The sequence below is a fragment of the Oratosquilla oratoria genome, chromosome 33 (assembly GCF_046742065.1).
Source record: "Oratosquilla oratoria isolate Oo_2021 chromosome 33, ASM4674206v1, whole genome shotgun sequence".
Taxonomy (NCBI): Eukaryota; Metazoa; Arthropoda; class Malacostraca; order Stomatopoda; family Squillidae; genus Oratosquilla; species Oratosquilla oratoria.
In genome coordinates, this window is record NC_134809.1 from 19,783,065 (window position 1) to 19,788,064 (window position 5,000).

The window sequence follows — 5,000 nt, forward strand, 5'->3', positions numbered from 1 at the left end:
CATTCATACATACTGTTACCGTTTAGCTTTTGGGCGACCACATCTGTGTTCTTGTTTTCGGTTTGCTCTCCGGGATCCCTCGCGCCTCGCCCGGCAGGGAACTTGGAGGACCAGCAGAGTCGCGACGCCCGACCACATGACTTCGGTAAACTAGACGTCGCTTGAATCCATGGATATAAGGTAAGTGACTTTGCCAGTTAGAGAACACACGTACTCGTCTAAATGTAATACATAGAATAAGAGCGATATTCGCATAGTCCTGTTTGTAGTCAAAGGTAGCTTTGAATTTGCTTACGCTGCCTGATTGCAATTTTTTCTTCTAGACAGAAGGGGCGTTTAATGGAAATTGACGTCGCTCGGCAGCTTGCAGGCACCATGGAAAGTAAGGTAAGTGACTTTGTCTAAGTAAGATCACGTATGTATTTACACAATATAGAAGATAAAATGTACAGTCGCAGACTTTCATGTCTGTGCTTTCATCGGCTTTGAAATCACTTATGATGTCTGACTGTACTATTTTATCTCCTATATTGCGTCTGCGTGTTTGCGTGTGTGTGTGTGAGTCTGTGTGTGTGTATGACCCATGAAATGCATGTCGCGCAGCGCAAAAGACTGATTTGTAAGGTCCATAGTGCACGGAAGTTCCTGCAAAACGTGTGACTGTCACATGATCCTGCTGTCGTACAAGGTCCAAGGTGTACGCACGTTTCGTATGAGGCCAGTATCGTGTGAAGCACGTTATCCGTGTTTACGAATAAATCTACGTCTTTTGCATCCATGACGGTGTGCTTGTATGTTGACTATATGTATGGGTGAATGTGTGTAGGGAAGACGCGAGATCTGAATCTGTTTATGAGCATGTTTGAATGCTTGTGAGTGCTTGCAATGAGCGGAGTCCTGGTCACCCCAGCGTCCCGGTAGGCAGTCGATCGTTCCACGGTCGCCCCAGCGTCCTGGTTGGCAGGTGACAAGGAGTTGCCCCAGCGTCCCGGTAGGCAGGTGTCCAGTCCCTGGTCACCCCAGCGTCCTGGTAGGCAGGTAACTGTGTGTTTGGGATTGTGTGCCCTTTGGTATGCTTGACTGCATACATGTTTGAGTGTCTGTTTGTGTGGTTGTATGTGTGAGTGGCTGAGTGCATGTTTGAATGTTTGTGAGTGCTTGCAGTGAATGGAGTCCTGGTCACCCCAGCGTCCCGGTAGGCAGGCGATCGTTCGACGGTCGCCCCAGCGTCCCGGTTGGCAGGTGACAAGGAGTTGCCCCAGCGTCCCGGTAGGCAGGTGTCCAGTTCCTGGTCACCCCAGCGTCCCGGTTGGCAGATAACTGTGTGTTTCAGATTGTGTGGCTCTTAGTATGTTTGACTGCATACATGTGTGAGTGCCTGTTTGTGTGGTTGTATGTGTGAGTGGCTGAGTGCATGTTTGAATGCTTGTGAGTGTTTGTAGTGAATGGAGTCCTGGTCACCCCAGCGTCCCGGTAGGCAGGCGATCGTTCGACGGTCGCCCCAGCGTCCCGGTTGGCAGGTGACAAGGAGTTGCCCCAGCGTCCCGGTAGGCAGGTGTCCAGTCCCTGGTCACCCCAGCGTCCCGGTTGGCAGGTAACTGTGTGTTTCAGATTGTGTGGCTCTTAGTATGTTTGACTGCATGCATGTGTGAGTGCCTGTAAGAGTGTTTGTATGTGTGAGTGGCTGAGTGCATGTTTGAATGCTTGTGAGTGCTTGCATTGAATGGAGTCCTGGTCACCCTAGCGTCCCGGTAGGCAAGCGATCGTTCCACGGTCGCCCCAACTCGGGCTCGGGCTCGGGCCTGGGTTCACGCCCGGGCCTAAGGTCGGACTTGGGCCTTGGTTCGAGTTCGTGCTTCGGCTTGGGCCTGGTTTCGGGCTAGGGCCTGGGCTCGGTCTCGGGCATGGGCTCGGGCTCGGGTCTGGGCTCGGAAGTGGGCTCAGGCTCGGGTTCGGGCCTGGGCTCGGTCATGGGCTCGGGCTCGGGCTTGGGCTCGGGCCTGGGCTCGGGCCTGGGCTCGGGCTCGGGCCTAGGCTCGGAATCGGGCCTGGGCTCGGGCTCGGGCCTGGGTAAGGGATCGGGCTCGGGAATGGGCCTGGGCTCGGGCTCGGGCCTGGGCCTGGGCTTGGTCTTGGGCTCGGGCTAATGCTTGGGTACGGGCCTGGGCTCGGGTTCATTCTCGGGTTTGGGCCTGGGCTCGGGCCTGGGCTTGGGCCTTGGCTCGGGCACGGGTTTGGGCTCGGGCCTGGGCTCGGGACTGGGCTCAGGCTCGGGTTCGGGCCTGGACTCGAGCCTGGGCTCAGGCTAGGGCCTGGGCTCGGGCTCAGACTCGGGCCCGGGCTCGGGCTCGTGCCTGGGCTCGGGTTCGGGCCTGGGCTTGGGCATGGGCCTGGGCTCGGTCTCGGGCCTAAGCTTGGGCTTGGGTTCGGGCCTGGGCTCGGATTCGGGCTCAGGCCTGGGATTGGGCCTGGGCTCGGGCCTGGGCTCGGGCCTGGGCTCGGGCCTGGGCTTCGGGTTCGGGCTCGGGCCTGGGCTCGGGACTGGGCTCAGGCTCGGGCTCGGGTCTGGGCTCGGACTCGGGCCTGGGCTCAAGCTCGTGCCTAACCTCGGGCCTGGGCTCGGGCTAGGGTCTGGGCTCGGGCCTGGGCTCAGGCTTGGGTTCGGGCCTGGGTTCCATTATATATATATATACTGTATATATATATATATATATATATATATATATATATATGTATATATATATATATTCATATATATATATATATATATATTCATATATTCATATATCCATATATATGTGCATATATATATGTATATATATACACACACAAACACACACACACACACACATAGACTCACACACACACACACACACACACACACACACACACACACACGCATATATATATATATACATATATATATTCACATATATACATATTATGTATATATATATATATATATATATATATGCATATATATGTATACATACACACACACACACACACACACATATACATATATATATATATGCAAGATTGACCACTGGAAAGAGAAACTAAACGAAGCAGAACGCTTTCGCATATTACACCTTCAATGCAAGGTACATGTACTTTGCATCGAAGATGTAATATACGAAACCATTCTGCTTCGTTTAGTTTCTCTTTCCCATTGGTCAATCTTGAATAACTGAACACAATTTACCAATTTCTTATTAGCATATTTATATATATATATATATATATATATATATATATATATATATTGAATCCTTTGGGTGTCGATGGGCCGGAAATCGGACGTACCGGCTCATTACCACCACCATTAGGCCTGTCTACCCGTGTTTATGAGGCGCTGCTGAGCCCTCGACTCAAGTGACGCACTGTACAGATTCTGTTTTGGTTGATTTGACGAGCCCGTGGGCCGATCTTTTCCTGATCGCGCAAACAAGCTCCTTTTTTGTTTCCGTCCTGCGAAAAAGGACGACAAAGTCTTCTTCCTCTCGCTTACCTTCAAACTCCGAGGGGCTAACGCTGTCCTCGGACTTAACCTAAGATCTCTTTTTATCAAATCCATCTGTATTTCCTTCAACATTTGAGCACAAGGAGATCTGGCAACCGGGGAGTACTCTTGTCCTTCCACTACTTTCAGACAGTTTCTTCTCAGGGAGGTCTATGGAAGGGCCCAAGGATCATGATCAACTCGTCCGGGTTTCCAGTCGGTGAAACGCGATGCAACGATTGATCGATTGATTGTATGTATAATCAACTACTGAGTAGATTTTGCCTCCCCTGGTTCCATTTACACTAACCTCGTCGCTATGGCGACGTTCCTTCCACTGAATAAACTCGTTTGGCCTAAACCATAATCGAACTACTGGAATGACTTCGTATCAGACCAGAGGCTGTACTGTGAAACTCAGTCTGGGCCAGTTACCAGCATTATTCGTGAGCGTCAACTCCGGATATATGGGCATATGTCACATTTCCCTGATGCCGATCCTATTCAGCGTTGTTTCCAAAAGAGACAACCCTCGATGAAGGACACGAAGGGAACGCCCGCAGAATTTATGGCCGGGGCAAATTAATCGAACCTGTCGAGATTTGTTTGGCGAGAGAATGGTGCCTGCATGGAAGCTTGCTCGGAGAGACCATGGAGACTGGCGAAGGCGTGTGAGTGAAGCAACACGCTCCCTAGCGTATGATATGATATGGTTTAACGTCACAAACTCCTCCCTATCGGAAGGCTAGGACGGTGCCCCTCACAAAGGGCTTTGTCAAATTTTCGGGGGAGCCCGTCCGGAGACCGTGTTACCCCTCGCCTAAAGATACTCCTGGCGACAGAGGAAACCTGCTGCTCCCGGCCGCGGTCCAGGGAAGAGTTTTCTTTTCTGCTTAAGAGGTCTTGGCCCTGGAAGCTACTTACTTTTGCTGGTCCCTGAAGCAGCGGGGGAAGGGGGAAGGGGTCCATGGCGTATGACCCCAGTTAATGACAATCAAATCTGTGGAATGTCTATGTAATGAAGGAATTAATCAAGTTGATCCCTTTTCTCCGGTGAACAAAACCTCTTATGCATTCTTCGAAATGAAACTACACTAATTTTGGGGGTTCGCTGGCTTCGAGCTGAGGAAGAAGTTGAGGCGATGAGGGTGTCATTATCAGTACAAGCGACCCTACAAATGACTGTCACGGTCATCAAGTTCACTTCAATAATAGTCCTTTGCAACCCCATGCTCCATCGCTCACGGGAGTTGCCAAGTACTACTTTTACACACGACCGTGGATGACCCAAAACATCCTTACCGTGGCTGATTATCACACATAGTTATCACACTAAGCCGGGGCTAGACTTTTGACATTGGGTCTCCAGCACGACACGAGTCTGTGAAGGCATTTTTTTCTTAGATTAATAAGTGAGATTAAGGCAGCTATGCAGCGAGAAGCATTAACTTCTTCATCACGGTGATGTGTTTTTTTCACGGCCAATGCCAGACGGTTT

At 50.8% G+C, this 5,000-nt stretch overlaps 1 pseudogene; it reads right to left on the reverse strand.

Annotated features, from left to right (window-relative positions):
- LOC143017923 (uncharacterized) overlaps positions 1-4,471 on the reverse strand; it is a 13,531-nt pseudogene extending 9,060 nt beyond the window's left edge.
- Between the last annotated feature and the right edge of the window lie 529 nt (positions 4,472-5,000).